Source organism: Parasteatoda tepidariorum, chromosome 1 (genome assembly GCF_982258835.1).
Source record: "Parasteatoda tepidariorum strain Cologne lab strain chromosome 1, Ptep-v5.0, whole genome shotgun sequence".
In the NCBI taxonomy this organism is placed as follows: Eukaryota; Metazoa; Arthropoda; class Arachnida; order Araneae; family Theridiidae; genus Parasteatoda; species Parasteatoda tepidariorum.
Window position 1 is genome coordinate 24306065 of NC_141755.1, and position 12521 is coordinate 24318585.

Consider the following 12521-nt stretch of genomic DNA (forward strand, 5'->3'; position numbering starts at 1 on the left):
GTCTTTAAAAATTATTTCTCTGTATTAATGGAAAATAAAGGTAATTAAAAGAAAATTTATCTTTCGTAAATAGCAACTAACTCCAATTATAAACTAAATAAATGCAACATTTAAATACAACAATTAACAATGATGCATAAATTTTGTAGCATTATTAAATTTAAACTTTTATTTTGCTAAATTACATATGAATTATATAATTTTTAATTCATAAAAATATTATTTTATGGATTTAAAGAAATCAAAAGTTTTGAAAAATTTTGGGATTATGGCGCGTGTTTCCTTAGGTCCCTTCCCTAGGAATTAATGATCCTAACAAATCAGAAAATAAATTTCGAATTCCAAATCATCCTGCCAGTTTCGTAGATAATTTGAATACTATGAGACAAAATTTGTTTATATTACCGTGAGTTAAAGTAATTGGTGGTTGTTAACTTCCAACGGTGAATGTTGACAATAACATAATCGCTTTGGTGAATGTCCGAATTATATACTTGCTCTGGTTAAGTGCAACTACCCGACATACATTTGCCCGGTATGCCCTATATCAATGTATTTTAAAGGTTCGGTGCCACTGCCCGGTATGTCCTACATCGATGTTTTTTTAAGGTCAAGTGCCACTGCCCAATATGCATTAAATCGGTTCTCCGAACACTGTTGTTTCACCCAATCTATCCCAAGATATTAAAATAGCGAATAAATTAAATAATATCAACGAATAAAGTAATATCAAATCGGATATAACAAATATTTTGAACATTCACCAAAGCCACTATGTGATTGTTGGCATTCACCGGTGAAAATCGACATTCTCTTGATTTCAGTCATTTACGGTAACAATTATGCTGTAAAATATTTGTCAGAAAAAAAACGTAGTTATGAAAAGTATATATATATATATATATATATTAAGTATATAAGTTAAGAATTACCAATAATACTTAGATTTTGTTTTGTTTCGCTAAAAAATTGTATTTGAATTAGTATGCATTTTTTAAAAAAAATCTTTAAATGATACTTTCACGAATTGATAACACTTACATGAATGTGATAATCGTTAAATTAAAAACCATCTAAACTTTTTAAATTGTTAATAAAAAATTATCTTTTAGGGTGAAAGAAATTACTTTGAAAAATTACATGCTTACTACGCCTATGATTAAACGAAAATGAAGAAGAAAGAAAAAGAAAACAAAAAAAAAAAAAAAACAAGATCATTATTAAACTCTGATAATTTAATTTCTGTCACGTATAGCATGTATGTAATCAAAATCATAAAAGACCAGTTAGTATGCCATAGACTAACTAAGGATATTATTTGGATTACTAGATTTATTAGTTTGACTAATTGAATTATTACTATTTTTCTAATTAATTATGAATCCATTTATGCTGTGATTATCCTCAACAGTGACTCCTAAGATTTTGATAAAATTCTGACTGAGACATTTATTGACATTTATAGACATTTGCGACACCAAAACATGAAGTTTTTAATCAAATTGCGACTTCATGTGCCACAAGCATTTTTAAAATATGTGAACAGAGTGTTCCGTTTCCTCGTTCTTAATATAAATTGTTTAAATATTTATTAAGAATTTAATCTAAATAGTACGCAATTAATTACGTACTATTTAGATTAAATTCTTAATAAAATAACCTATAATTATAGGTTATTTTATTAAGAATAATTATAGGTTAACCTATAATTATAGGCGACCGATAATTATAGCAAAGAATATAGAGGAGTTCTATAATATTCTTTGATTATAGGTCGCAGGCTAATATACGAGGAAGTAACAAAATGATAGTTGGAAACTATCGAGTCCCTAAAGAAGAAAATATGAAAAAATGGCAAAACCAATTTGATTGCCTAATGATTCTTAGATATAGTTCTAACGATCTCCTTTCAATTTTTTTCTGTTTCACATGAAAATCAAATATGTGTCGTTATTTACCCCAACTGGGATTCGCTGGTTTTCGCAGATAATGTTTTGTTCTCGCTTAAATTTTAATATGCATGAAATTTATTTGCATCCTCTGTCCATAGTTTCTTTTAAGTATAATTTTGACTATAATTCATTTTCCTTCTTCAGAAGAAGTTAAAAAGCTGAAGCGTCAAAACAACGAATTTTCGAAGGACCATTCTTTTTCAGAAAAGGCTAACATTACACACAAGATAATTTTTAAAGCTATAGATTAAGAATTAGAAAAATGTTTTTCCCTCCCCCATTAGTTTAAATTTAAATATCTAAATCCAAAAACCAACTCATCATGTATATGTGACCAATATGTTTCGTTATTTTCACAGAATTGTAAATGCATGTGAATAATGCTTCTTCGAAGAATGTTTAGGGCATTTTCAGCGTGGGCGGAAAAGAAAATCTTGGATGTCAAGCTTTGTGCTCTCGAAATGGTGTTCAAGCACAGTAAAAACAACATAAACTACAATTCAATTCGTAATCAGTCCCGCAGTGGACTGATCGTTAAGACACGGTTCCCAGCAGATCACCGAAGTCAAGCATCACCAGCTACGGTCAGTGTGCGGGTGGGTGACCACTTGGATCAGTCTGCGTAGGGACTGAGGGTGTGCGGTATTGGTCCTCGTTACGCTGTGCTACCGTAAAGTGCTCGACTTCGCGCGCAGGTCGTCGGGCTACCGAAGCGGGGGTGCCATCCCCTCTGCAGAGGATCAAAATTGTGATGGCATGTCTTCGGATCATCCTCCGGGATGCTTCCCAGACCGTCGCCAATAGCCCATTGTGCAGCTCTAGTGCAACGTAAATTAACAACAACAACAACAATTCGGAATCAAATACTTTTAAAGGTAAGTGTAAAGCGAAATGTCAACATAACATCAAAGAATTTTTTCATACAAATTAAACTATTTTACAAAAATTATATTTGTTTTAAGTTTTATGAAAGAAAGAAAAAACATTATTTAAATTATAAAAGTTTCATTTTCTTCAATAGTCTTTTCTATTTCGGAAAGATTTGCTGGTCCGAATATATTAGCAATTGTTTCCACAGTTTATGACATAGTCAGTAAATTCTTCTTTTAAAATGTAAAAAATTTTTAAACGACTTATTTTTCAAGGGAAAAAAAAATATTCATCCCTCCCAAAATTAAATTTTCTTTTTTGTACACTCCTTTCTATTTTCATTTCATTGCTATAGAGATTTACTAATTCCATCACTAGATGGCGGCTCTGCATTTAGAATTGTAAAATTAAATTATCAAATTAATTATTAATAAGCAATTAACTAAGTTAATACATATTTCTAAATCGAGTTAAAAGCTTTATTAACTTTGAAAGTAAAAATACGATTCATTTTCCATTTTCTGTATTTTATTATATTGTTATATTCTAAATCAGAACTAGTACAACTAAACACTCAACAAAAAAAAAATGGTAGTAAATTTTTTTTAAGCGCCAATAATAAGATAAACCACAAAAATAAGGTAACCCTAAAAACTGGTTTTTCGTTGCCATCGGAAAGATAGGACCTTCACTTCCTCTTACGGGTTCCTTATATCTACGGCACTAATTGATCCGACGTTATCATTTCCTTGTTGCCATTCTGTAGTAGAAACTATGGTTTAAAATTAGTTACCAATTCCTTAAAAGATAGAGACCCCTTGACTTCAGTGTTCTACTAGGAACCGTGTCTTTACGATCAGCCCACCACTGGACACTTTTTCTTTTACTCAAACGTGTTGTGAAATAAATACAAAAGTATAAAGTGTTTTACTGCTTGTCACTATGAATGGCGCACTATTTGTGTCAGATTTGCTATTTTTAAAATTTGTGCGAGGGACATAAGTGCAACTTTTTATAAAGAAAAAACAATCAGATGTGATCCCGATACTAATGTAGAAATAATATTTAATAGAACAGGTAACCTTTTTTTAATCAAAAAAATGAATCTTTTTCCAAAAATGATAATTTAAGTAAAAATAATTATGATTTGATCAAATGGCGTTATTGTTTGGGTTACTTAATGACGTAATTAATTGTGCTAAAACTAAAAAATATTAAAGAAATAAATGTTAACAAATTGGGATATAAAAATGGATATTTTGCGTAGCGTGTATCTATGAACGTGGTCCTATGCAGGCGGAATCCTTTGGTAAGAATTTATACTTTATTAATGAGGAGTTTTTTAGATATTGTGAAAGTGAAATAAGATTGTTAAAACACGAAAAGTGAAACATTTCATACGCTTGTTGAAGTTAAAAATGATCTATAGAGAAAAAATTACTTTCCGAGGGAGAAACTGCGAATTATATTAGGAATAGATGTCATACGAAATTCTTTAATAGTAAAACACCATATGAAATGTGGAAGGATGAATTACAGAATGCAGTATGTTTCATTTGGGTGCATAGCTTCCTGTTTAAATATGAAATAGAATTCCTTATGAAATAGAAAAATATTTAACCCTAGAGATAAAATAAAAATGATAGGAGATTGTTAATTAAATTTTAAAGAAACTTGCGTTAATCGCGCAATTTCTCTTCAAAACACAGGACTCAAGAGTCAAGACACAAACGCTCAGCAGTGGACTTTATTTAAATTCTTCTGACAATGGTTTCTGCCCTCCTCCTCGCTACCAACAGCTGCTCGCACACGAAATTGAGCATTTCGCCCAACATTTGAGGCAATCATTGTTATACTCACTTAACATTTAAGTATTCTAATTAATATTAATTTAACGCTTTACACAATTAACACTCGCAACTCTCAATTACATAAATCACTAAATGCAAATGAACAACACAGTTCATAAAGCAGTAAACGTAAGCAAATAGAATAACAAGTTATTAATATTTATTTTTTTTAGAATTTCAGATGCACTCAACTAATTAACTACTTTTATATCAGTAAAAACACTAAATGTAACACATTCAATTCATTATAAATTTAATGATGTGGCATTGGTGAAACACAAATTTTAGAGATAGCTCTTTTACAAGCACTATGTAACTATGTTTAGTTTTAACTTTTTAACAATACGAATTTTTATCTTCTCACAATAGTACAGTTCAACATTCCTGCACCAAAACCCTATTTGCACAAAAACGTCCATTTATAGGGTTAGATTTTTTTCAATTATCGCTACCAAATTTCCTATTTTAACATTATTTTTTTGAAACATCCATTTGCCTCGTTGTTGCAATTGGCTCATATAGTTACGACTCCAAAATTTCCGCATTAAGTGAACTACTCATGCTATTCTTTTTCCATTTTTTAGTATTAACTCTATTTACATTTTATTAAATCTGGCTCTTCAATAGAATTTAAAGATCTATTTAATAAAAAATTGTACGGGGGTGAAAATTACAAAATCGTTATCGTTGACTGCCAAGAGACAAAGCTCATATTCCCTCGATTTGTACAGTAACCGTATGATAATACACCGGTCATAAAATAAAATAGGATTTACTTCTTTCTTCATAGGGATAGAATGTGGACTATTGAAATAGTACGAGGACTACGAGGAGAGTCTATTGTGTATTGTTTATTGAAAAGACTCAGTACAGTAATAATGTGTAAAATTCCAACTAGTTTTGCTTTGTCTCACTATAAGGCATACAGTATTCCATCAATAAAGCAATACAATAAATTGTATCCAGCATCCGCTGATAACTCCTTTTTCAAATAGTTGTTGGATAGTTTTCTACTTAATTTTAAAATAACCACTGAAAAGGAGCTTTTTCCATAGATTTGGGAGCATTGCCAAACAGGGAAATCATCAAAGTAGTCGGTAAGTTTCGAAAATTCTTCATTTTTATTTTTGCCTTTCGAAGATAAATAAATATCACACTCACGCACTAATTCATGTAGTTTAAATTATGTTTCTCCCTGTTTCACACTAATGTGAGTAATTAATCATCTATCGAGAGTACTCATTCTTTTATCCGATACTATAAGATCACAGACAGATTTTAAATCATTTACATTACGTTATTGAAAATAATACTCAAATGTCGCACTTAACCTTAACGCAAATTGTACATAACTCTCTGAACTTATTTTTTTGATTTTTTCGGACTTTAAGCATTCTTGTAGTGCAGGGGGAAATTCTTTTAGTCCTAAATCTTTCAGTTTACTGTAATTAGTTAACTCTTCCTCAGAAATACGAACCATTGAATTACTAACCTAAAATATTTAAAGGAATTTTGCATTTAAATTGTTTAGGAACCTCTTTTATTTTGAAAGATTTTTCGAGTCACTGAATAAATAAATTATATGATTCTACTCGTGAGGGTACTGGTATTGTTAATGTTTTCATCGATTTTAATACGGTTTCAATATTAATATTATTTGCATTCTCAGATACACTAACTTTTCGTAAGAGCGGAAATAGCCGTCTACAATTGTATATAGTCGTCATTTGTCTCCTTTCCTTTCATCAATTGTTTATCTAATGGGTCGTGTCTACAAACTTACTGATTTCATTTTGATCAACTTAAGGCGAAGTGTTATTTATTTTCTACTACTCATCCGATTCGCGTTCCAGTTATTTTATTGTCTCACTACGAATTGAAATATTTCACTATTAATGGGAAAAGGGCCCATGGGAGGTCTCAAACTTTCAAGACTATGACACAAACCCAGGATATTAATTCTGTATCTTGGGTATGACCTAACTCTAATTATACAAAGGCAGCATATCAATAAAAACATTACCTCTATATTTTTAGATTTTCAACAACTGCATTCAATAAACCTTTTGAACGAAAAGCGAATATTTTTTCTCCTGCATGGTTAGAATTTTTTTTTATTTTTATAAATCTAGAGACTTCAGCGACTCCAAAGAGTTTATGGTAATTGATCAATAAATAGCAACTTTAAAAGTAGTTTTGAGAAGCGATTTGTCATTCGCATCCCTGCAATAATATTTACGCGAGCCACTGTGGCTTAGGCGATAGAGCGTTCGCCTCCAAATGAGATGACTAAAGTTCGAATCATGGCGGTGACTGGTTTTGCTCACGACCACGGTGCTGAAGTAGGATATCGTCAGTAGGTAGACTGATCATAGGTTATATACTCTCATTGTCGTCGTACTAACAGTAGGGGTCCTTACCATGTTACGGAAATGCGGGTTTGCTCCCCACAAAGACTAATCTTCCTCAAAGCTTGATCAAGGAGTTCCACTGCGTTCCGGATTTTGTTCAAAATTATGACTACGGAGTTGAACATAGATACTAGTCGTAAACTCAGAATTTGAACGGCTGTTTAATAAAATAGTATTATTGATTTTCTACATAGTCCACTATATACCGCCTATTGAAAAGGAGCGTAAATAATGTGTATAGTTCCGGACTAAAACTTTTGTCGACATATAAGAATCGCGGAGCCGAGCAATAGAATAAATTCCGATCAGCGTGTGCTGATGACTTTTGTTTCAACAATCTAATATTTCTCTTTTATTAATAACCATTCAGAACGAGCTTTTTCCATCCATCTGGCGCAATGCCAAATAGTGCGATCATCAATGTTGCTCACTTCGATAGAAGTTACGCAACCGCTTCACGCTCAGGAGAAAGCCCCATTCCTCATCATCGTGGTTGGGTTTTCTGCGAAGTTCGGTGAGTGAACTCGCTAATCATACTATAGAAATGATCCTATGAAGTATGATCTTGCCAAATTTGGTATTTAAGAAATACATCTACACAATATTTGTTAAAAAATGTTGGTACTTTTAGGTTTTCAATCTTACTCTAATATTTCCATGTAGTTATTTATGTTAACAATGAAAGGTAACGCCTACGAACTGTTCGAATGTTATGGCAAAGATTACAAGGTAATGATAATTCTGTGTAAATTGGAGCAGTGTGTTTCATTTCTATTACAGCTTAACAACAGGGTCTGGAGTCGATTATATTTTATTAAATGCGACAATTAGAGAAAAATTGTAGATTTTGTGTGACCATCTACTAACAACATACCATGAAAAATTGAATTTTTGTAGCGACACCGTTAGTCGCTTGGGTGCCTATGCCAGTTCATAGAATTATAACAGCTTATACCTATTAGGACTTTGTCAAAATCTAGAAAAATTAACCCTCGAGTGGGATGTACTCAGCTCTACAGAAAAGTTAAATTTTTTAAATTTGTGAAGCAAAAATTCACTAATTCATTCAGTATCTGACTTTCTACTTGATTTTCTGAATAGATTTTTACTTGCGTTAAGAATATAAGAGCTTTAGTAAAAAAGAAATTTCTGTATATTTTGTTGGATGACAAACCCCTCTTTTTTGCACGTGAGAGTCCTTATTTTCCCAGACGGAATGTGTATATGAGAAATCAATTTCTTGCGTGTAACTGTGTAAATATATCTGCTCGCAAGGTTTTTAACACTTTTCACAAGTTATTTGCCAGTTGATAGGTATGCATGATAATTTTTTCTGTCCCGAATATTACTGCAATAGATGCTCCTTTTTGACTGTCAATTCCCGTCCAGATCTAGACTCAGACATCTGTATGCAACGGGATGTTTAAATCGAATCCGGAACATTTGATTGAACAAGAACAAAAGAAGACCTAGTACAAATGTATACTCGAAAACCGAGAGCAGTAAATACAAAAATTACGTACTATAAGCACATAAACGTAATTAGTTCAAAGTACACGCAGATCAAATAAGCGTTGTAACGTAATTAGCATTAGTGATTAAATTAAACGTAGTGGTATATTCATTTTTTTAGTGTTTTCATGTACATGAAGCTTTACTGTTTCTAAACTTATTTTTAAACCATTTCTCTAATCACTTAAATCTTATTGACTAACCGCAGATGAAAAATACATTAAAAGCTGAATAACGTTATTTGTATCAAATTTCCAACATTGGTCTTTAAGAAACCTCATGTGCTCGCTAGTATGACTTTTCAGGACGAACCGAAATGCAGGATGAATTTAATTCTCCACTTTGCTTGTAGCTTTTTATGCGTTTATTGCTCGACTATATCTTAAGTAAAAAGTGGGCGTTTTTTTCTTTAGAAATCTGATTGTGACCGTAAGGTAACGCCTACTTTTAGACAAATGTGGAAATTGAAGACTCCTGAGAGAGAGGGTTGACACACTTTAATACAAGCAATTTCCAACGACTAAATTTAAAATTTTTAGGACATAAAATTTTACTCGTGACCATCTATAAAGTAACTTTTACCATTTTATTCAAAACTTGAAATTTTCCCAAAGTGGCTCAAAATGTAAAGTTGAAACAGACATTTTATAAATCAATCAAAAATATTTGCCTAATTGAAAGTTTCATTTTTTAGATAAATATTTTCTATTTCTACCCATATTTAGAATGATTCTTGAAACATTGTTTCTGAACATTCATTTTTCATATAATGGCAGAGAGAATAAAGTGAAAAAGTTGAGTAGGAGACAATGGGCGTTTTTTTTTAAAAAAAAAATCATTATAAATATCCCATTAAGGATTACTTTCAAATTTAAACTAAACTCAAACCGCATCAAGGATTTTTCAGTTGAAATCATAGGATAAAACAATCTTTTTTGCAAGCAATCGCTTAGCAATTATTAGATCGATAATGAAAAAAAAATATTGCCCGCAACAATGAGTTTAAACAATTTTATTTAAAAGGTATTATTAAAAAACTTTTAAAATTGTTGGCGCTTCGCGTTTCTTATGTGCGCAAGCAGCGAAATCGTGCAAACGTGTAAGCGTATTTCTTAGTATTTTTTTCCTTCCAATTTCAGAAAGAGGATTTAAAGTTAAGACTTCGTTAATTTTGTTGCATAAAGCAAGTGTAGTTTTTAAAAAGAAGGAAAAAATTAGCCTCTTTAGATACATATTCATACGGATACAATGGAGAAATTTTTTTTTTTGACATTAATTCTCGAATGCAAATATTTCACTATTAATCGGAAAAGGGCCCATGGGAGGTCTAAAACTTTCATGACTATGATACAAAACCAGGATATTAATTCTGTATCTTGGGTATGACCTAACTCTAATTATACAAAGGCAGCATATCAATAAACACATTACCTCTATATTTTTAGATTATCAACAACTGCATTCAATAAAATAAACCTTTTGAACGAAAAGCGAATATTTTTTCTCCTGCATGGTTAGAATTTTTTTTTATTTTTATAAATCTAGAGACTTCAGCGACTCCAAAGAGTTTATGGTAATTGATCAATAAATAGCAACTTTAAAAGTAGTTTTGAGAAGCGATTTGTTATTCGCATTCCTGCAATAATATTTACGCGAGCCACTGTGGCTTAGGCGATAGAGCGTTCGCCTCCAAATGAGATGACTAAAGTTCGAATCATGGCGGTGACTGGTTTTGCTCACGACCACGGTGCTGAAGTAGGATATCGTCAATAGGTAGACTGATCATAGGTTATATACTCTCATTGTCGTCGTACTAACAGTAGGGGTCCTTACCATGTTACGGAAATGCGGGTTTGCTCCCCACAAAGACTAATCTTCCTCAAAGCTTGATCAAGGAGTTCCACTGCGTTCCGGATTTTGTTCAAAATTATGACTACGGAGTTGAACATAGATACTAGTCGTAAACTCAGAATTTGAACGGCTGTTTAATAAAATAGTATTATTGATTTTCTACATAGTCCACTATATACCGCCTATTGAAAAGGAGCGGAAATAATGTGTATAGTTTCGGACTAAAACTTTTGTCGACATATAAGAATCGCGGAGCCGAGCAATAGAATAAATTGCGATCAGCGTGTGCTGATGACTTTTGTTTCAACAATCTAATATTTCTCTTTTATTAATAACCACTCAGAACGAGCTTTTTCCATCCATCTGGCGCAATGCCAAATAGTGCGATCATCAATGTTGCTCACTTCGATAGAAGTTACGCAACCGCTTCACGCTCAGGAGAAAGCCCCATTCCACATCATCGTGGTTGGGTTTTCTGCGAAGTTCGGTGAGTGAACTCGCTAATCATACTATAGAAATGATCCTATGAAGTATGATCTTGCCAAATTTGGTATTTAAGAAATACATCTACACAATATCTGTTAAAAAATGTTGGTACTTTTAGGTTTTCAATCTTACTCTAATATTTCCATGTAGTTATTTATGTTAACAATGAAAGGTAACGCCTACGAACTGTTCGAATGTTATGGCAAAGATTACAAGGTAATGATAATTCTGTGTAAATTGGAGCAGTGTGTTTCATTTCTATTACAGCTTAACAACAGGGTCTGGAGTCGATTATATTTTATTAAATGCGACAATTAGAGAAAAATTGTAGATTTTGTGTGACCATCTACTAACAACATACCATGAAAAATTGAATTTTTGTAGCGACACCGTTAGTCGCTTGGGTGCCTATGCCAGTTCATAGAATTATAACAGCTTATACCTATTAGGACTTTGTCAAAATCTAGAAAAATTAACCCTCGAGTGGGATATACTCAGCTCTACAGAAAAGTAAAATTTTTTAAATTTGTGAAGCAAAAATTCACTAATTCATTCAGTATCTGACTTTCTACTTGATTTTCTGAATAGATTTTTACTTGCGTTAAGAATATAAGAGCTTTAGTAAAAAAGAAATTTCTGTATATTTTGTTGGATGACAAACCCCTCTTTTTTGCACGTGAGAGTCCTTATTTTCCCAGACGGAATGTGTATATGAGAAATCAATTTCTTGCGTGTAACTGTGTAAATATATCTGCTCGCAAGGTTTTTAACACTTTTCACAAGTTATTTGCCAGTTGATAGGTATGCATGATAATTTTTTCTGTCCCGAATATTACTGCAATAGATGCTCCTTTTTGACTGTCAATTCCCGTCCAGATCTAGACTCAGACATCTGTATGCAACGGGATGTTTAAATCGAATCCGGAACATTTGATTGAACAAGAACAAAAGAAGACCTAGTACAAATGTATACTCGAAAACCGAGAGCAGTAAATACAAAAATTACGTACTATAAGCACATAAACGTAATTAGTTCAAAGTACACGCAGATCAAATAAGCGTTGTAACGTAATTAGCATTAGTGATTAAATTAAACGTAGTGGTATATTCATTTTTTTAGTGTTTTCATGTACATGAAGCTTTACTGTTTCTAAACTTATTTTTAAACCATTTCTCTAATCACTTAAATCTTATTGACTAACCGCAGATGAAAAATACATTAAAAGCTGAATAACGTTATTTGTATCAAATTTCCAACATTGGTCTTTAAGAAACCTCATGTGCTCGCTAGTATGACTTTTCAGGACGAACCGAAATGCAGGATGAATTTAATTCTCCACTTTGCTTGTAGCTTTTTATGCGTTTATTGCTCGACTATATCTTAAGTAAAAAGTGGGCGTTTTTTTCTTTAGAAATCTGATTGTGACCGTAAGGTAACGCCTACTTTTAGACAAATGTGGAAATTGAAGACTCCTGAGAGAGAGGGTTGACACACTTTAATACAAGCAATTTCCAACGACTAAATTTAAAATTTTTAGGACATAAAATTTTACTCGTGACCATCTATAAAGTAACTTTTACCATTTTAT

General features: G+C 32.0%; 2 non-coding genes across 2 annotated transcripts; both read right to left on the reverse strand.

Annotated features, from left to right (window-relative positions):
- Positions 1-7444: 7444 nt before the first annotated feature.
- On the reverse strand, positions 7445-7650 carry LOC122269289 (small nucleolar RNA U3). Its single transcript, XR_006225101.1, has one exon. It is a non-coding gene; the product is annotated as a small nucleolar RNA U3 (small nucleolar RNA).
- Positions 7651-10780: 3130 nt separating this feature from the next.
- On the reverse strand, positions 10781-10986 carry LOC147816324 (small nucleolar RNA U3). Its single transcript, XR_015430355.1, has one exon. It is a non-coding gene; the product is annotated as a small nucleolar RNA U3 (small nucleolar RNA).
- Positions 10987-12521: the final 1535 nt, after the last annotated feature.